We start from the raw sequence: 21,786 nt of genomic DNA, 5'->3' as shown, positions 1-21,786 counted from the left end.
AGAAGTCTGCTCTCGTGGGTGCTATGAATGAAATTCAGTTGCTCCAGATTTCATAAAATTTGTCCTTTTGGAGTCTTATTTGGTAGGTCAGTTTTTCCATCCTAAATATCTCCAGAGTAATTCCAAACCAGTCATCTAAGGTAGGCTGAGTCGGGCTTAACCATCTTCTTGTAATTGTTTTCTTACTTGCCACCAAGAGTATTTGTAGCAGCTTTATCTCTCTCCTACTTTCCCTTCTTATTTAAAGGAGAAGTGAAGACCAAGAATAAGTGAAACAGGTGGAATATTTGGTGGTTGCTCTTGAGATTTAATTGCATCTGCAGAACTACAGTTGGGTGGCCTGTGTGGTGTCCAGTTTTATTCTGACGATGCAGTGAAACGTCTGTGATCTGTTTCTTTTTTTCAATTTCAAATTCTGAAATAAATAAAATGGGAAAACTAAGCTGATCTGGAACTGGTTGAGAATTCAGGTGGTTTCACTTCTTGATTTGTGTGACCACAACTTGTCACATTATGGCTGGGAAGCTAAACAACCCAAGTCACAAAGTATGGTCAGGTGGATTATTGCCACACGTATGACCATGCAACGCGTGACCCCAGAAGAGTTTATATGCCTTGAACTTCCAGCCTGTCATTTAGAACAGGAGAAGCCTCTGAGGCTCCAACAACCACAGAACAAAAGCAACAGCCAAACATGTGGTTTGTTTGGGCACTGGGTTATGGAATCACTCTGATATAACTGCTATCACTATGTTGCTTAAAACAAAGGACAAAGAGACAGTGGGCATTGCGGGCCTTTAAGGACTGGATTTCCCATCCAACACTGGAATGCCAGAGCGCAGCTGCACTGAGAGAACAGATTTTCTAATGTTACATAAACTGCTGACTGTGTTCAGGTCCAGCATGTTCAAACGTTGTCAGTAGGCTGTCGTTTGAAAGTATTTGAGAAGCTAGAATCCTGGAATGCTCTTATTCATTACTAGAGTTACTAAAACTGACAAAAACTTCCGATTCATTTTAGAATATCTTGTCAACGTTTTTTTCAAACATTTATCTACTTTATCATAAAGATAATTTCCATTTTTAATGTACTGTGTGATTTCAGAACAAAGTGTTCTAAATGGATGATCAGTCCCAACAGTTAAACCATAGACATGTACACATAGACGCCGCATCGACTGTAGAAGTCCGCGCTTAAAGCGCCGCCATCTTGGCACAGGGCAGCAGAGGCAGCGCTGCATCAACTCAGGAAGGAAAGAGGTAGAACTATTCGCTGAATTTTGGACCGCTTTCCAAACATATTGATATGTTAAAAACGTCACACATGTAGCTGTGATACAGGGTGCTTGGATATTTTAAAAATGCTGGTTTTCTTCCAGTGGACTTGCCTCGGCATTTCCCTGAAGCTGAACCTCATTCTAATGTTGGGAGTATCTGCATGTAATATTTTTCCAACACATGAGAGCATCAAGGCCCTGGCCATATTAAAACCTGTATCCCATTTGCTCTCTGCCACTCCTTTTACACACTGAAATACACAAGAGTACACATTAAAACACACTGTAGTGTGTTATGTCCCTGTCACTTAGACTTTGACAGCTTAGCTCATATCCTGGGTGCAAACAGTGGGACTGAGGGATGAAATGAAGAATGTGGGCCAGCTACATCTGTGAGTGATGAGTTATAAACATCACTTAATATTTCCATCCCTCTTTCCTCTTGTACCACAATGATGCTTTGCCTGCTTCTCCGACTGTTCTGAAGGCCAGGCTTAAGTAAGCTCTGGCTCTGGTGGAGAGTCTGGAGCGCGAGAAGAGGAAGAGCATGCTCCGGGAGCGAAGGGCGAAGAAAAATGTGCACGCTCTTCTCCAGGACCTATGGCACAAAAACCTCATAATTGAATCCTACTGGGGTAAAATGGAAATGCCGGTTTAAATATTTTATATAAAAACCTGAATACGGGGCTGCACGGTGGTGTGGTGGTTAGCATCGTCACCTCACAGCAAGAAGGTTCCAGGTTCAACACCCAGTTGGGGCCTTTCTGTGTGGAGTTTGCATGTTCTCCCCGTGTATGCGTGGGTTCTCTCCGGGTACTCCGGCTTCCTCCCACTGTCCAAAAAATCATGCATGTTAGGTTGATTGGCATCTCTAAATTGTCCTTAGGAGTGAGTGTGAGCGTGCATGGTTGTTTGTCTCGTATGTCTCTATGTGGCCCTGCGATGGACTGGCGGCCTGTCCAGGGTGTACCCCGCCTCTCGCCCATTGACTGCTGGGATAGGCTCCAGCCCACCCGCGACCCGATCGACGGATTCAGCGGTATAGATAATGGATGGATGGATGAAAAACCTGAATACACCTGAGCGTTTTCTGGGTTCTTTTCGTTCCATCTATGTCTGTCTGACGTTTGATAAACAAACCTCGTGAAAATAGCTTGACAGCAGAGTGATTTCTGATCCCTTTTATTGTGTAGAAACACCATTCCTCCATAGATGTAATGCACTGTAGGAGCGAGTGACTCCAGTGAGCGGCAACAGTCAATGCGGCGTCTATTTATATATATCTACGAGTTGAGCCACCATCTTTGCACTTTGGACCACTTTGTTCTGGACACCTACCGTCTCTGGGTGTCCTTCTGGGTCCTGGCAGACTGTAGGATAAGATGACCACGCACAGGGCTCGGTCTGCTTCAGTGGATTGCACTGTTCTACTGGAGCAGGTACATGTCGAAGCATCATCTTCCATGGCTTATTGGTACAAACGCATAAAAAGGTGATGAAAATTAAACTGACTAGTTAGTAGGATCTGCATTTAAAGTAAAAAATATTTTCCACCATTTTTTAACAATCCCACTCCTCACCCTCTGACACAGGCTATGTACACACGTAGCCGGGTATTTTTAAAACCGAATATTTCCCCCCCTCCCGTTTATAAAATAATTTGTATCCACATTACCTCGTTTTTGAAAAGAACACCTTCCACACATAACCGAACATCTGCGTTTTCACCTGTCTTGACAACCCAAATGCATTTGCTGTTTTGCGTAATCTGCCCTCGTCAGCTAAATAATAAAGTGTGCACGCAGCTTTTTTGAGCACACTGACAGGCGATCGCATGACAGTGGACTGCCCCTCGATATGAGGACGTAATAATTCCGACAGCGACAGGAGTGAGGACCGGGACATGCGGAAATTGTCACGCCATTGGAGTACGACTTGGGCGTGTAAAATCAAGGCTGTAAACAGCGCCTGCACAATAATAACCACCACAGTTCTCAAGGCATCCGTGCTTCTTCAGTAAACAAAGGTCGCACTTTAGACTTTAAAGCAGATTTGTTGTTGTTTTGGCGCATATTGTGACGTTCGAAAACGCAAAACTCCGGTTATCTCTGTCTACACGCAGCTGCATAAATGGAGTTTTCAAAAATCTTCACTTTGCCCGGAGTTTTTAAAAACATTCATTTACGATGCGTTTTTATGCGTTTTTATGCGTTTTCATGTGGATGACAGGTCCAAACGTAGAAAAATATATTCGTTTTAGCAGATACCCGGCTACGTGTGGATGGGGCCACAAATAAACAAAATACAAATGGCGAGTGACAGCCATTTCCACTTGCTGCCAAGTTCTTTAGTGATACAAGACAATAATTAATAAAGCTCAACAGGTGTCTATGTAGCAACAACGGACTGCTTCACATGCCAGTATAACACTTGTGCCGGGTGATTAGGTCTGACATGATGGGGCATAGCCGGGGTAAATCCATCCTTATTTACTGGCAAAGAAGACACAAGCATGATGGTTCACTTTCCTTCTTTCCCTCTCTCCCTCTCTTTGTTTATTTTCCTTACTGATGATTATTTCACCTCTTCTTGTTGTTAGCAGGAGTTTTCTATTGAGAATGACTTTTGCTGTTTTATAAAAAAGCAAAAGATGCTTCTCTTTTCCATGATTAATATATTTGAGATTTTTATCCGCTATCAGATTATTTATTGGTTGATTTATTTGCATAACATGACCCCTCCTATCCTACAATTCAATCCATATTTGGGATTGAATTGTGTTACCAAGGCCCAAAATGCTCCCCATCCCTGCTCAGCTTTCGGTAACATGATTTAGTGTTTCACTAACCAGGAGTGGTCTCTCTGATCATTTGTTGCTTGTGCAGCTCGTAAGAGGAGCGCTGAGGTGTGTTTAACTCGAGCTAAATGCCATGGGATCCTTACCCAGCTGTGATATACGCTCTGGTATTGTCACCACGCTTCCTGATCCTGGTGCAGCTTCAGAAGAGGATGTGTTTATCTGTAATCTGAAGGATCTGGGCTTGGTTCAGCTTGTCTCGTATGGCTTTGGATCAGACAATATTAAAAGAGGACTGATCTCTTCATGGATTTGTGGTGTTAACATGGACTTAGGCCTATCAGCCATGTTTATGATGTGGCATTATTTTCAGGAGAAGCCATGTGGTCCATAAACTCTCTCTAAATGTAGGGAGCAGTGTGCTTCATGTGGATTACAGAGTCTTCTGTGAGGAGAAATGTAATGCAGGGTCTGACAGGAGCACTGGTCCTTGACCAGGAAAAAAAAAGCACATTGGCCAGATTGATTGACTAAATGCTTGGCTGTTTGGGCCAGTGACGATGTCTCTGCCTCAACCCTGCAGATACTGAGAACTTTTTGAATAGGTTCATCTATTGATTAGTTAGTTCATCTAATGATTATTTTCTCTTTATTGAATTAAAATGTTGGTTAATTTACAAATGATTTATAGGCATATCTTCCATTTATCTTCCAACTAGGGGTGGGCGATATGGAAACAATGTTGTATCACGATTTTTTTTTTGCATAAAATCACGATTTCGATTTTTTTTTTTTTTTTTTTATCACGATCTTCCATCCAAAAAAAAAAAAAAAGACCAATTACAGTAGAGTTAAGTCGACATGCTGAACCACAGAAGAGCTAAGGAGTAAAAGAAAGAATTTGGCAGTCAACACATTGTAATTCAACTGTAACCCAATTCAAGATGAAAAATAGTGATCTAATTGATGACATCTGACACGCAACCGGAAATAGAAAAACGAACCACTGATGACGACTTGACTCCACCTCATGATGCCATTTAGCAACAGATGAGCAACGCTGCATGTTCATTTACTGCAGCCACAGTCACACACTGCCATCACCAGAGCGCCCTAAAGGAATACTTTTCAACTGTGAAATGTTTGTCACGGTCACGGTGCATCCCTTTTCTCTTGCACCGTAGTTAGCTTACGAGCTAGCGGTTTCCTCATCCGACCCGAGAGTGCTGCTGCTGGCCGTGAGTTTCTCCCGTGCGCCGCTATGGATGTGCTGTGGATGGTGCCGCTGCTGCTGTTCCCATTCCTGATGTGGACCAGCAGCAGTGGGTTAGGGTAGAAGAAAACCCGAACCAATTCCAAATTACAGAGGTGGATTTCCTCTTCTTCACCAGCTCGTCGGCTGCCGCATCGGCGGGAACCAGCATTAAAAAAAATAAAAATAAAAATCCTTGCGCTGATTGGCAAAGGCTGTAAGCCACCCCCACCGGTTACACCAGAACAATAGAAGAAGCAATGCGCATGCGTGTACGCCTCTACTTCTACCAGCGCGAAGCTCACGTTGTTCCTTCAACAACGCCGCTGTAGTTAGCTGTTTCTGCAGCAGTGCTGCTATCAATGTTGTGGGGTCCATGATGATCGCTGTCTGTCCTTGTTGTGTTGTCTTCTTCTTCCGGATTTTGAATGGAAGCCGTTTTTTGTTCTGGTCACTGACGTATGTGTATACGTCACTGGCGTTGGCCATGTGGCTGTGACGCAGATGTAAACAAATCCGTTTTGGCTGTAACAATGGAAACGAAACGGCGCCGTTCTCAGATCTTCCCACTCTGGAACCCATTCTCCAAAACTATCATTTTGGGGTAGTGGGAACTAGGGCTGTCGCGGTGAGGGAATTCCCACCGCGGTGACTCATAGCCGCTCAACAGCGTGGTATGCGGTGATATCGCATTTTTGTTCATTAGGCTACTTTCCACGACACGCAATGTTAGATGAAAATCGAGCGCATAATCCGGCTTTTTTCCCAGCGATTCTGACATTTCACTTTGCTTTGCCTGTCATTTACTCGCTCACAGACCAACATAGCGGAGATCAAGCAGCGCATACCCCAGTTCTGCAACATTGTTGCCAGTGCCACATGGCAAATATCAACATTGTTGCAGACCTGCGCACGTTTCGTTTAGGAATGACGGAGAAAAACGAAGCAGATCAGTGCAGCAGTTGAGCTCACGTGTCCGGGATACAGTTTTTTTTTAACAGACTGCCGCCGACCAACCAACCCAAGCTGAACTTTAACTGTTTCCGCGAAACTGTTAGAGCTTATTTCTGGCACGGCACATTTTATAAACTTTTTTTTTTTTTTTTTTTTTTTAAATAGTTTCACCTACACAGTTTTGTTGAAATGATCAGGTATTTCCCAACAGCAAATGTGCACACCAAGCTGTGGTTCTGTGGAAGCTAGTTTATTGTTGATATTAGACGGTCGCATTTACAACGGTAAACATGGATAATAAGGGAAGATTCAAAGCCATAAAGTGTCCGGACTAGGCAGAGGAGTAAAGCCGGGATAAAGGTAGGCCACTGCATTTTATTTTAACTTCTATTGCTTCGACACTGAGTAGGCATATTCTTGTAATGTCAGCTGCCGAGGGAGAATGAGACCACAACGAGTGGCATGCAGACGTGTGTGCGTGTGCGGTGCCTATATGCAAAGATGACGACAGAAACGCGGCACCTCGCTGTGTTAATGTGTTTCTCCTGCCTTGCGGGGAATATACAATGTATAATTATTACTGTGCTGGCTTTAAAAAGTATCAGTGCTGTCAGTCGCTTTGTATCTACTGTGCAGTCTTAAAAACTCTTTTAGTTTCTCGAGTTGTTCTGCGCGTGCAAGCGGGCGTGCGGTGGGCGGTGGTGGCGGTGGCCTGGACACGCACCGCGGAGGTCCTCTCAGCACCGCGGTGATTGCATTTTGCGGTTATCGCGACAGCCCTAGTGGGAACGCCGGCTCCGTGTGGCCGCGACAGCCAAACGATAAGAAAAAGTATCGTTTACAGTGAAAAACGTTTTTGTGTAGCCGTAGCCTTAGTCTCCCCTGCCCCTTGGACAAACTGCAACAATCTCAATATCCATGAGACTTATCAAACTTCACTGGGTTCTTCAGCCGTGTGCAGATCATACTCATCATGGCATCCATGTCCAGAGCAGTGATGACAATGTACTGCCTAAAGCCATCTTCAATATTATGTTACTAACAAAACCAGATGTTCTTCAGGGAAAAACCAGAGTAATGCATTGGGAGAGGTGGTAATAAAGACATGATAACAGTGTTTTTAATTCTAAAGAGTGTCTTGTGGACCTATGGAAGTCTGCAGGTGGGAGGCCCATGGCTGCGAGTGTGATAAAAAGTGTAAGCTTTACCATACAAGCCATCGGTGTTCCCAGCTTATGTGGAGTATTACACGAGTGCACTGTCTCTTGGAAACACTGTGTAAGTAATCATGAAATAACGACTTCCAAATTTATTATTTTTCTCATCATTTTATGAATTATCAGTATTTAGTCGGCTGACATTTCATGAATCACACAGAGCATAATTCAGTTATGATCATTATGAATTCTTGTATTTGAAGGTTGCTTTGGAGCTTTTAGGTTTGGTATAAACAGGCCAGATAGATCATGTGTTAATGGTGCGGCTGGAGCTCAGGAGGAAGAGCCTGCCAATCAGAAGGTCGTGGTTCCACTCCGCTTCCACTGGCCTCATGTCTCCTTGAGCAAGGCACTGATCCCCTACGGATGCGTTCATCTGTGTACGAGTGTGTGTGAATGTTAAACAAAGCACCGTGTTGACTGTATAAACACTTTATAGACTAATATGTGCTGTGTGTGAATAAAAGGGTAAAGGTGGCTTGTAGTGTAAGAGCTAGACTAGAAAAGTGCTATACAAGTACAGCCCATTCACCATTTCCGTTGTCGTTGGCACTAAAAAGTATGGAGGGTATGCATGTGATGTTGAGTCGCTGCGGTTACGCACACTGAGTGGCAAAAAGACGAGAATATAAATATTCAATTATATTCGATGTTGACTGTACAAACAGGTTTTCAAAGGGGTCAGGGCAGAGTTTCTACAGGCTACCTAAAGCAATAGTAGGGCCCGAAGTGCAGCCCGAAGTGCAGCCCGAAGTGCAGCCCGAAGTGCAGCCCGAAGTGCAGCCCGAAGTGCAGCCCGAAGTGCAGCCCGAAGTGCAGCCCGAAGTGCAGCCCGAAGTGCAGCCCGAAGTGCAGCCCGAAGTGCAGCCCGAAGTGCAGCCCGAAGTGCAGCCCGAAGTGCAGCCCGAAGTGCAGCCCGAAGTGCAGCCCGAAGTGCAGCCCGAAGTGCAGCCCAAGCAGTCCCCTGCTTCCGAGCAGTAAACACCGTAACAGGCGCGGCTGTTGGCAGGCGGCAGTGATACGAAGGGAGTGAAAATAGCGCCAAGCGATTGTGAGGTCTGACTTTTTCCTGGAGAACGATTTTGTGATGCAAATGTATTACTCTTTTGAACGCATATTGTTTTGAGAAGCAAAACTCTTTATTTTTGTAGCCCCAGCCAACTAACCGGACTACCTTCGTCAACGTCAAAACTCGGCTGGAACACGGCTCACAGGACGCAGCAGGGGGTAAGAAAATGTTCATCAATGATATTGCTAATATGGGATGTCATACAGCTTCATGTCAAAAGAGGTGAACTATCCCTTTAAGCCTGAGCTTGAGAAGCCTGAGAAATCTGCTTGAGCAGGTTAACACTGAGTGTCAGTATGTGTGTGACTTAAGCCTCAACAAAATCTTAAAATGTTCTCTTAGGCTGCGGCTACACGGAAACGTTTTTCACTGTAAACGATACTTTTTCTTATCGTTTCGCTGTCGCGGCCACACGGAGCCGGCGTTCCCACTACCCCAAAACGATAGTTTTTGAAAACGGGTTCCAGAGTGGGAAAGTTTGAAAACGGCCTCGTTTCGTTTCCATTGTTACAGCGAAAACGTTTTTGCGTCAGTCACACGTTGACGCTGGGAGCCAATTTTAACACTTCTCTATTGTCTCACAGCGTGGCGTGACACAGCGGCGTGTGTATTGTATCGTTTCATCGTTGTCGTCTGGACAGCAGCGCGTTTCCGTGTGGTCGCAAGAATTTTCGAACCCGTTTTCAAAAAAAACCTCGTTTCGTTTTCGTGTAGCCGTAGCCTTACTCGATTGGCATTCATCCAAGACCCATCTGCCCCCTCTAGTGGTGAAAAAAGGTGTCACGTTGGGACTACCTCAGATTTTCTTTTAGTTTTTACCAAGCTGGAGAAGCTATTGTTTTGTTCAGATACTTTTGTAATGGATGGTTAATTCCCACCTGCACTAAACTATATAAAGAGCTGATTGCTATTTATTTTGAAAGTCTACCAAAAAAAAGCTTGTGAAGCTATTGTTTTTTTCTCTCAATTTCAGCTCCTTTATTATTTAACATTTATTTTGTTTTACATTGGATTTTGAATCCCTAATTGCAGTGACTGAACCAGTTAAACTTGTTATATTTTTATGGTTAAGATTGTTTTACTGCTGCACAATTATTAAACAAATAAGTAATTCAGTACGTTTATACCTGTTTATTTGTTTTTAAAAAATAGGAAAGAAATGTTTAAGTCAAGTCTGATGTTGCCTTGCACAAAAGAATGATCCCAGTCCTTTCCACACTTTGAAACTTCCCGTTTGTTACCATAATTCCGCGCTGTTTTTCTGTATCGGTATCGGCCGATCCTAAACCTCAGATATCGGTATCGGAGGTGAAAAAAGCGGCTCGGTGCATCCCTCGTCACCGCTGTCACCTCTGACAGAGCCTGACTGGTGGTTTCCTTCTATGATGTTAGCTGTAGTGTTATATCCTCATTTGTAAGTCGCTTTGGATAAAAGGGTCTGCTAAATATATAAATATAAACACAACTTAAAATCATATCAATGTTCCACATTTTTTGTGTTTTACCATTTACAATGGTTTTATATCATTCTAATGGGTTGGACAGGCCTCCCCGCAGCCCACCCCTTACTAATTCGACAGGTGCAAAAACGGAGCGGTGCATGACTGGCCGAAACAACATCAAAGTCTACCTTTTGTGCCGTCATTTTTTGCACTGCACGAGTGTAAAAAAAAAAAAGCATTTTTTTCTTTGTTGCTTCTCTGATTAATGACCTCCTTACCTGGTCTGTGAGCCCTCTTTAGGCAAGTCTGATTAGTTGATATTTTTGTCAGTGAGAATCTTTGCACTAAACAAAGACGGTCAGCTATAGCTCTGTTCAGCCATGTCTTGTGATGCAGGAAAAGTGCAGCAAGCAGAGCAATTGCACTTCAGGAATCCTTCTACTGCCTCCCCAACTTGAAGGTTGTCAGAAAATTCAGCTCTCACGAAAATAGTGTTTTTATGAAAGTGTCTCTAGCAATAAGATTAGGGATAGTCCCGTATTTAATGGCAACGTATTGTAGTACCTTTCTAATTTCCCACCCGAGGCTGATCTTAGAATGTTTTGGTGGTAGCTAAGTATCTTGAAGCCTTTTGCGGATTACAAACTTCATTCCTGGCATGCCAGGGCTGTGTCCTCTAGCCAAGTACATTGCAGTTTTGAACCTTTAAGCATTTCTAGCCACACCCAAATTCCCCTGCTGGCTGTCTTAGAGGTAAAGAGATCTCTGTCTTTGCTCTGTAGCCTCCAACATTAAGAGCCAGAGACGCGAGGTAGGGAAAGAAAGGAATTGATGGAAACAGTGACTAAAAGGAGCAATGCACTGAGGGAATTCAGATCAGGGAAAGGGAGAATGTGGCGGTGAGCTGGGAGGAGGAGTTCTTATTGTTCACTGATTTCTAGTGCTCAGTACTCGGCATCAACATCAGCATCAGGCAGCACTTTACTCTGAAGCCATAACAAGTAGCACATAAATGAATCATCGTTTCATTAAAAATGGGACATTATTGACTCCTCAGATTACCTATCAGTTGATTGCTCATTATGTTTTATAATGGTTAAAGGGGAACTCCGGGGCATTTGAAGCGCAATCGCATTGCTAGAGGTTGTCAAATGCTGACAGTAGGACACAGACTGGTGCAAATCGGGAGCGCCGATTTACATGCCCAATATTACTGGGCATGTATTGTTGTAATGTTTTAAATACTTGAACGCAGTTTTTCTAGAGAAGATAATTGCTTTGTATTTGGGAGTATCGTCCATTGACTGTTTTTAGCTTTCACATGTTGTTTATAAAGTTGTTTTGTAACGTCCCCATGCCAGTAATGTGAGAACCATGCATATGGTTTTGATGGTAAGGCTTGTGACTTTATTGTCGGATGGTTTATTAAGTGGTGTGACGTTTCTGCAGTGTGCAAGTTGTTGTTTTACGTGGAAGGTTTAGCACTTGCCCCTTAGCCACCACGTAGTTGGCTAGCATGACAGGCTGCGCAAACAGCGCAATCGCCGCACAGGGAGCGCCGATTTGCACCAGTCTGTGTCCTACTGTCAGTATTTGACAACCTCTAGCAATGGGATTGCGCTTCAAATGCCCCGCAGTTCCCCTTTAACCACTTGAACTGTGGGCAGGTAACGAGCATTACTGCTGTGTTATCTCCCTGTGTCCCAACGCTGGCTTCACACTGGAAGTGTGCACAATATGTGGGGAAAAGCACGGCTTGGGTTTCAGCTCCCATGTTCATAGATCCATGTGGCCTGTCCCAGTCACCAGTAAGGTTGTTAGAAAAAAATCCATTCTCTTATGAGTCTATACGAAAAATCTGCATCTAATTAGATACAAGTGCAGTTTTCACAAACTTGTTCTGCAGCAACCCTTCCCCTCACCAGCAGCTGACTGCTGTTGCAGCACATTTCATATCCCAATTTTCTTAATGTTAGAAGAGCTTAGACTGCAACCACTTAGCCTTTTGCTGTCACTTTTGCTCAACATTTGCTAATTTAACCTCGAGCAGAAGAACCCCAGTGCATCGGGTCTGTCTGCAGCATCTTAAAGGCAGGAGTAGACTGATCCGGTCACTCAATTATTCAAGAAAAAGTATCCCAAAAAAAGGCCGTGCTTTGGTGAACTTCTGACCTTCAGTGATTTGGCTGACTCTTGTATATTGTTTCTGAAGTCAAGTCAACAATGTTCATTCTACCTTCACATCATTACTAACACAAAGCTCAGCCCAGAGAAACACATTAAGGGCTGAGTTTATTTTTTTAAAGTACATTTGACTGTTCTTTTTTTCTTGTTTTTAAAGTAATACTTTGAAAGATGAATATTTTCCTTTTTTTTTTTGTAGATTGTCTGTATATGATTCAGTCATAAAAGCATCAGTTCTCTGGTGAAAAAGTTGATGTAGCTCTCTGTTTTTTGAAGTTATTTCTTTAGCTCAAGTTTGCAACTTTAAAAAGTTAGTCTCCAGCCTGGTGATTTTTGAAAACATTTGATACTTTGTTTTTTTCGCTCTTTTGTATAAAAAAAGCCCGGTTTGAAACCTGTCAATCCTGGCAGCGATGCAGTAGTTCAGCAATGCACAATCATTGTTCAGATGTCAGTAATGCTGTTAAGATGGTCAACCCCCATGAGCTGCTGGTGGAAACTGAGCTTTTTCCCCTTTTACAATGTTAGTGCAGACAGCAGTAAGTTGGTGCTACCTTCTCTTAGAAAGTAATCTAGGCTATGTATTAGAATCTGTTTAAGATGTGCACATCTTGTGCAAAATAGTTTGTTTGGAACAGATAGTTGTTTACATACCTGACTTTTTTTTTTTTTTTACTACCTGCATTAATGACTTCTGTTTGTGAGCCAGCATCCCTTGTCTTCCCTTTTAGCACAGTGCACAGACTGAGGCTGTGAGGTCAGTGAAAAGGAGGAAGTGTGCTTCAGCCGGAGTTGCACAAATCAACAATCTGGCACTGTGTGCGCGCTTGTGTTTGTGCTCAACAGTTGAACTGCTGCAACCAGCAGAAAGTACCAGGAGTTCGGTTCCAAGCTCCACCCTGAAAGCACCAGGTACTCTCAAAAGGACTGCCTCCCTACAGGGAGCCATTTTGGGAGGAGTAAAAATTCTTCCTTGTGCTTTGTTTAATCCCACATTCCTGCAATGGGAAACAGGGAAAACCCCTCTGGAAGGCCTTCGTCCCTAGGGAAAGTTTAAACAATAGAATGATTGAAAAAAGTAGCAGCGAGACTTCTTGTAAAGCTGAAGACGATGAGGCCAAATGGGTTGTCCCAAATACATGGTAGTGTCTCATTAGATGGGGAATAGCATGAAATGTGGCAGAGTGTGTGGGGGCCGAAGCAGCTGGCCTGAGTTCCACTGAGAGCAGCTGCTGTGCGCTGCATGTCTGTCACCCCCTTTCTGCTCCCCACACACAGGAATGACAGACGCAGCTACAGGTTGGACAGTCTGAGAGCTGAGACATTCCAGGACATCATCCTGTTTCATTTCAAGTCTACACAGTTTAAAAGAAGTCAAAAACGAACCAGTTCTGTTATTCAGCTCATGTTGTGACTTATATGGACATAAGCAGGTTTCCATTTTGGTTCGATACAAAGTTAAGTGAAATGATGAGTCATTTAGACTTAAAGCACATTTTCAGCTCCACTTCTCTTATTAGAAATCAGTGGCCTGTTGGAAATGAATGCATGTCTAATACAGGCCCTTACAAAAACAAAGTGAAACTGATCTTAGATTGAACATATGCAGCAATGTCGGCCATTTTCTTTCAGAACTTGCCCTCTGTTGACAGGACTTTGGCAGTTTTGCTTTGTGTAATGTAATTGAAAGGCCTCCGTTTGTGTTGCAGGTTCTGAGTCCATGGTACAGCGCCTTGACTGAACACACTGGTGGTGCATACAGACTGGTGAGTAATCTGCAGCCAGGGTTGCCTGTCATGTTTCTGCCTGCCTGCTCACAGCTTGGTAGCTTGAGACTGCTTTCAGAGACTGGACATGACAAACTTCCTCTATTTTGTTATTGGCTCTTTCACAATGACGTGTTTGAAATAATGGGTCATCACCAATGTCCGTTCTTTTTGCTGGATTTCTGAAATTTGCTCAACGCTTTTGACATTCACTAAACTGAATGCCTCCTCTAGTTTTGTGACTTTGTTTGCTAACAATTTTCTATAAAATCGTGTATTCCATTGACAAAAATAGCAGATGTAATGTCATGTGTATCGTCTGGCTGTATTCAGAGAAAATGTACAGGGCTCAGTTACAGATGTTGTTCAGACCAGTTGCCGAATATATGGTGCCCCATTTTTTTCAGTTTTTTCAGTAGAGATGAGGTCTCTGTTTGCTCTCCGACCAGCTGCTAGCAGTGGTTGATTCTCCTTTCTTTTCAGAACTCTTGTTGATAGACCTGTACAGTATGAGAGTAGAGTTACCTAATGTAATTTTACATAATTTGTAACGTGATGTATATCTTGTATAACAAATTGTAAATAACAACACGTTTATTCGTGTCCCTGCCCTCTCTGTCCTCATTTTCTTTTTAGCGGGGGTGCTGCACAGCCGCGGGGCCTTTAAAAATTGAACATTCTAAATGTGACGTCACGAGCTACCAAAGCTACCAAAGCAAATTCTCAAGCGAAGCTTCTCCAGCTACCTCCGCTACCAGGTAGCGTAGGTCGCCCTTGGTGTACACGCAGCATTAGGCACCCTGAGATGATTGGCTCTAATTATGTTGACAGATTAGATTGAATTGAATTGGTTTTGTGCTGAGAATGGCATGCAACCCAACCTGCTTCAGATTTAAGTTGGTACTCAAGGGTCTGAAGACAAGCTACAGACTTAATTAGTTTGTGTTTTTAGTATTTTCCACTATCCCTCGATCAGACCATGTCCCTCTAATTGGATATATGCTATCAATCCTGCAGTGGAGCAACTGCCATGGCTGATGTAAAACATCAGGATTTGAGGTGTACTCAGTGACTATGTTACTGATCAGTTGTGTGATCAGTCCAGGACGTCTGTTGTTCATTTGACTCGATTCGGATGATTCTGATTCTTAGATTTCTGTCAGTTTAACAACCGTGTGCTGTGCTGAAAGAGATGTATGCATTGTGCCAGGGGGCTTCTAAAACAGAGAATCTATCACAATCTGCGCTTTTCCTTGAAGTGCCTTTAACTTTGAAAAGAAGTTTTAGAAATGTGCTGTACCTTTTTCAGAATGTGCTCCCATCTTTGAAAAACTACAAATATTTCAGGTCTTCTCCATTTGTGCTTCCTGAAAGAAATGAACATTTCCACAAATCCTTGTTGTGACGAGGACCTGGTCAACGCTGAAGCGCACCAACCCCGTGTGTTGGAGAGAGCGGTGCAACTGGAGGAAGATTTAGAGTGAAGGGAAGTGCACATATGTAGCTTTTTTAAGGATTTCATGGCACTGGGGGCCTTTATTGAGGTTTTATTGATTTCTTGACAGACGGAGAGAGTGATGACATGTGGCAAAGGGCTCAAGCTGGGACACGAACCCAGGCTGGCTGCTGAGCAGCTCTAACCTCTGTACTAATACTGCTGCTTTTTTTTTTTTTTTTTTTTTTTTTAAAGGCGTTGCAGCACCTAATACAAGGCAACTGGTTCATTCCCCACTGCTCCTAGCAGCATGGTTACCCTCAGGGCTGAGCATGCACTCATAGAGCTGCAGTTGTGTTTAGTAACTATTATTTCCTCCATAGGGACCACCAATTAAAGGAAAAGATGGCCTTCTATTGTCCTACAGGCTGAGAAGCTGTGGTGTACAGCATATTCAGATAGGCACGGCTGTCTGTGAAAATGACATAATTCCATTTGACTCGACTGCAGCATTCGGCCCTTCACAGCTGCTGTGCACATGAGTGGATGGATCTATAGTTTGTCCACCTTTCAGTTTCACAGCCCGTGTCAAAGATGCTGTAGGAAAAGTGTTTTATACAGTGAGAGCAGCACACTGTTTAACGTTTGTGTCCATCACAGCTGAGAGGAAACAGAGAAACACAACTTAATGTTTTCTCCACACCTTTGAACTGCAGCACGTAGACTTTATGAAAGGAGAAACTCAAGTGGTCCTTGGTGTTTGAGCTGAAAATGTTATAGCAGATCAGAGACTGTCAGTGTTCAGTCAGCACCTGCACAGAGCGGCAGCGTTTTGCTCTTTGTACTATGCTTCAGGGGTGGACTGGGACAAAAAATCGGCCCTGGCATTTTGGACTAGACTGGCCCACCACATTGCACAACACAAACATTGTCAGTTTTTTTTTTTTTTTTTTTTGGTGTACTGAATGTGTATACCAACTGTGCAAATTTTGAAAAAATAAATACCTTGAGGCATGGAACGGGTTAATGGAAATTGGTGACTTAAAATACTTCCAAAACCTTAATTTATTAACACTATTGTGACTTTCTTTTATTGACCTTATCCATCAACTGCCACCTGCCTTTTGGCAAAACCTCATTTAGCCTTGGTCTAGCCAAGCCACAAACAATGATAGTCTAATGATGACACAAAGTTCCACACGGAGAGCGAAGGTGTTTTTCTATTTCATGATTGGCCTAGCCCTTTTTTAGACTGTCAGTGATGATAACCAATGGGCTGGAGTTGCCTGTTGTAAGGGCCGGTTGATCGGAACAGACTCTTGCGCTGCTGATTTTATTTTTCTTCATGCATTATGCTGATATGACGATGACGATACACAATAATAATAATCCTAATACATATTATTAATATACATGTCGGATCTGCCGGCCCAAATAGCACGTCGGCCCATCGGGCAAATGCCCGGTACGCCCGATTATCAGTCCATGCCTGCTCTGCTTACAGTTTCCTACTTAACTGTATTGATGGCAAAGCTTGAACAAATAAGGCCCAAGTTAAATATAACCAATGTAATGTGATGTTATGTAATGTTATGTAATCAATGTTATTTTCAGTGTTTTAAATGAACTCGTAAGATTTGTCAGCCACTTTGCTTTAGGAACAACCTCTGTCTGTAATCTAGTGTTTGCACACGTTGTTTTTCCTCTATATTCAGCTATTATATTGCAGCGGCAGGTCATCGGGCGCTTACACACGAGGTGGAATTTACCTGATCTTATTCCAGCTCTGGACTTAAGCCTCACTCACACCTGCCCACGGTCACCTAATTAGCCCCAGCTGTCAATAGATGGCCTCATCCTGTTTGTTGGTCGCACGACCTCAGTTCTCTCAAACTGTTGCTGGAAATAGACTCCCAGGTAAGGGTTTGTTGTCAGTGTTAAACCTGTACAGTGTTTCTGCCGTTCACTTCTCTCTGCAGCACCCTGTCTTGTGCCATTTTATTAAAGTAAGTCAAAAGGTGCACGAGGTAGATGTTCAGAGTTTGTCACCATAGAAACATTTGCCCGGCCTGAGATGCAGCGCAAGATTTAGGGTGTTGTGCATAATTTCATCCTGTAAATATTTAATCTAAAATGAGAGAAATTGAACAAAGGCAGCCGTGCAGTATGCAGGAAGAATACACAGAAATGCTGTCTGATAAAGTAACTTTGGCCCTGCTCAGCATGCTTTGATTAGTAAGTCCAAGATGACGCCAGCAGGGTGCACAGTACGCTGCCTGACAGGCTTTTTTGGCCAATTGATTATCTTATTTGTCTGTTTTTGCTGTCACAATGTCCCTGCTCGACTGGTTTATGACTGCCAATCACTCCTTAATATCCGTGCGGCTGACAAGTGGCTTATAAAGTATGATTTAGGAGTTTCTACCTCTGGTCTCCCTCCTCCTCCGTTCTTATCAGCTGTACCTGCGCCGCCCACCTTACCTCATCCCTCGCAGAAAGCCAAAAAGGGGAAAGCAGGGTGGTGTTCTAGTGAGGCTCAGGGCTTACCTGCGCTCCTCCCGTGGTGGTTTTCGGGGCTTTCTCATCCGACCGAGGGGTGGGGCCCTCGGTCGGATGAGTTCGGATCCCCGCTTCCGAGCCCTTGTGGATCCTGCCTGTTGTTTCCGGTCCTTTGCCTGTGGGTCATCGGGCTGCTCCCATGGAGGCTCCTACTCCCCGTCAAGGGTTTAGTTGAATTATCTGAGGGCTGTGAAATGTGCAAAAACACGATATATATCTATAAGCTGGTGTCCCAGGTCCTTTTTAACATTGTTAACCGCCTCATTAATCCTTGTGAGTCCCCATGTGTTGCACAGTCACTCTCGTCATGTGAAAAATGTTAAAGCTTTTTCACTGCCATGAGCTTCTTATTTCCTCTCTGTGTGTTATAGCCTGCTGTCTTAAACGTGTGCTCAGCTGTTTTTAAGGAGTTTGAGCCTGTGTCACTCTGAACTTTCAAAGGTGGTTCTACAGTTAAAGGTGAGGTTCGTTTTTTTTTTTTTAATTGTTTATATGCAATTACTGATTCACCTGGATCATATTGAGATTTAAAAAAGTTTTAGTATGGTTTGAAGTCATCTCATAGTACTAAAAACAGCACTTTAAGATTTTCACCAACCTTCTTAATTACTGTTGATTCTGGATGCTCGACTGTCCTGATACTTTTACACCACACTGCCGTATTTGACATTGTTGACCACCGGATCCTTCTGGCATGTTTGGAGCAGTGCAGCTTTTCTGTTCATCTTGACCAGTACTCCTCAGCAGCAGTCCCTCTTAGTTGTGGGGTCCCACAAGGATCCATTTGAGGTCCGCTCCTGCTTTCTCTCTATAGCCTCTTTCGGACTGTAGGAACCATTGGCAGTTCTAATAACCTTTTAATCCACGGGGCCGTGTTCTCCCGCATTCGCACATACAGGAACTCGGGACCATCTCCCTCAGTTCCTATAACCATTTCAGCTCCTTCTCTTAGGCTGGGTCTTTTCAGGGTTCTATAGGAACACATCTGACGGAGGTGTTTGGTGGTCGGTAGCTACGCCCCTTGTCATGCTGTCACGGCTGAAATGTTTACTCATACGACACGGACAAAACAGGCGCGTGTTTAATAAGTTAAACTTACACGTTGTCTCCTTTGTCTGCGGCGCTCTGCTCTCCTTTCTTACTTCATGAAATGAAAAAGTATGGCCTGCGCTCGATACTTCGTCTCCTGACTCTCTCTGTGTGCTCTTCCAGCCTCCATGTTAGACGCCTGATGTGATCGTCCATTAGGGGTGCGCGATCTGACGATATAAAATCGTGACTGGCGAGGAAGAGTGGAGAATCGCAGGCGATCTACCAAATTAGAGAAACCGTATAGATCGCCTTTGCCAATCGGCGCAATGATTTATTTATTTATTTTTTTAATGCTGGTTCCCGCCGATGCGGCAGCCGACGAGCTGGTGAAGAAGAGGAAATCCACCTCTGTAATTTGGAATTGGTTCGGGTTTTCTTCTACCCTAACCCACTGCTGCTGGTCCACATCAGGAATGGGAACAGCAGCAGCGATGATATCGTCCATCGCCACAACCCTAAACTATAGTGTGTTGCTTACAAAATCCATGAAGTGTTACAGAGAAAAGGGAATTTTATTTATGTAATGAACACATTTTGAACTAAAAAATAATAATAAAAGAAAATACGACGAGTTGAAGGTCTGTTTCTCACCACTAATTAGGCATATTGGTAAGCCACTCCTCAGAGGTAAATGCAAATGAATCTGCCCAGGCATCATTAAATGTTCTATTTTCTTCAGATATTTATCTTTTCTTACATTTCTCCATACATGGCCTACCTGGGGTTGAAAGTCTCCATAAATGCACAGCGTTTTGCACAGCATATACCGGCTTTCGGTGAGTGTGACGCATATCTTGAGCGACGAAAAATAGTAGAATATAATTTTATTTTAAGATTTCAAGATCACAATAATCTTCCAATTTAGAACTACAATAAAAAAACGAACTAATACAAATAAAATACACTTCAATTGGATACTTCTTGATTTATTTTCCCAAGCCACACGGAGCCGCAGCATAAGGATGGAAGAGCCGCGGGCCGAAAGGATTAAGAAGCTTGGATGGTGTTGAACTTTATAAATCATAATGATTATATTTGGTCATTCTGATATACTAAATGATGCTGTTAAGCGTTCTTGGTCCACTGTCTTCTTTTCACGGTAAAAAATCCTGGAGTAATTATTGACCACTCTTTTAAACTAAAACAGCCGATCAGCTCAGTGGTTAAAAGTGTTGTGTTTTTTTTTCATTTGGGGCTGCTCAGAAAAGTCTTGGAGAAAGTCATCCATTGGCTCATTGTGTTGGACTATTGCAATGATTTTGATCAGTGGTCACCTAATGTCACCTTCAGCTGGCTCATAACGCAGATGCTCATGTTATCTGGGAGGAGACGACGGGATGGTATTTCTAGCTGCTCTTCACTGGCTTCCTGTTAGTTTTCGGATCCACGTTAAGATTCTGTTGTTTTTAAAGGTTTCAATCACATGGCTCCATTATATTAGTCAGACATGCTACAACAACACCAGCACTTTGGGCAACTGCAGATGTTATAAATGTACTATATAAATAAAGTTGAGCTTGACCTTTGTGCACTTTCTCTCACTCTCTCTGCAAGTCACCAGGCTCCTGTTGATGTTGCAGCATCTCTCATCAACTCTCTGAATAAAGACAGGTTGTATTGACAGTTGGCCAGTTAAACAAATGCCTCTATTTTTTTTAATTTTTTTTACAACATAATAGTGTTAGGATTGGGGTCACCTTAGAAATACATTCTGCTGTGTCCTCAAGTCTGAATTTCTAACCCATCCAAAAAATCCTGAAGACATTAATGATTGGAATCAGTCGAATGCTCTAACTACACATTTCTATTTGTTTTGTTCTCAACCAGTTTATATCTTCTCAGTATTTTCTGGCGCATATGAAATGTCAGTTAGAACTCTGACTTGTCTGGGAAGCTCAGCTGGGGCCCATTCTGAGTCCTTATGGAAATGCTTCATGGCAGTTTGCTCAGTCTGCCTCGTACTGAGCTTATCTGAAGCAGCTCATGAATGCAGCTTTTTGTTACCGCTGCAAAGTGATTATACTTCTCTCACACACCTGAAGAGGCTCACTTCCCACAGCAAACCTGCTAACTTAGACTGGCTTCTGTTGGCCTGCTGTCAATTCTTTGAATGAATCCCTGTCGAGCTATTGGTTGAGCTACTCAGGATGCTCTTTGAGATGCAGTTGCTTCTCAACAGGTCTCAGCTTGCTTTCTCTTTCTGTTAAACTGTGGCCGGGGGATTGAACTCATAGGTGGATCTGTCATTTTTGTCTCAGAACATTGATTCACTTTTTTGTATCTTCATGCTATTTTCTACATATACTGCAAATAATGTATTCATAATATTTGTTCATACCAGTTTAACTTAAATGTGTGCTACTTACCTTTTAGGGAATGTATTCAACAATTTTCAAAAAGAGTGTATTACGTTTTACTATCTTAAACTCACTTGATTTGTGTTTTCCTAATTCATTATGATAAGGCACTCTACATTTGTTTCTCTATATTGATGACCTAATATATGGAAATATCTAACTGTTGTTGTAATTTCTAACTCTAAAGTTCTAATTCTCTGGTTCTCTAATTGTCTAGTTTAGTCTACTTCTCCAACTGTAGCTGTGTACAGTTCTATTACAGGAATTCCAACCAGGCTGTGACCATGACTTGCTCCAGATACGTGCGTGAGACTTGACCTTCTAAAGAGATTCTTAAAGTGATTGGTGTTCTGACTTAGACAAGGGCTTCTAATCTAAGCCAGCA

General features: G+C 43.0%; 1 protein-coding gene across 3 annotated transcripts in view; it reads left to right on the top strand.

Moving 5' to 3' along the window:
• Window positions 1-21,786, top strand: part of tbl1xr1a (TBL1X/Y related 1a) — a 60,834-nt gene that overhangs the window by 14,106 nt on the left and 24,942 nt on the right. For 2 of the 3 annotated variants that reach the window (XM_075484977.1, XM_075484978.1), the window contains one exon: window positions 13,902-13,958. The gene's annotated coding sequence lies outside the window, so the exon portion shown is untranslated. Of the gene's footprint in view, window positions 1-8,648; window positions 8,725-13,901; window positions 13,959-21,786 lie in introns of all 3 variants that reach the window. The other variant, XM_075484979.1, reaches the window with a different exon arrangement.

The sequence above is a fragment of the Odontesthes bonariensis genome, chromosome 15, assembly GCF_027942865.1.
Source record: "Odontesthes bonariensis isolate fOdoBon6 chromosome 15, fOdoBon6.hap1, whole genome shotgun sequence".
NCBI classification, from domain to species: Eukaryota; Metazoa; Chordata; class Actinopteri; order Atheriniformes; family Atherinopsidae; genus Odontesthes; species Odontesthes bonariensis.
The sequence above is the reverse complement of the archived record's forward strand: the minus strand, read 5'-3'. Positions and strand labels throughout refer to the sequence as shown.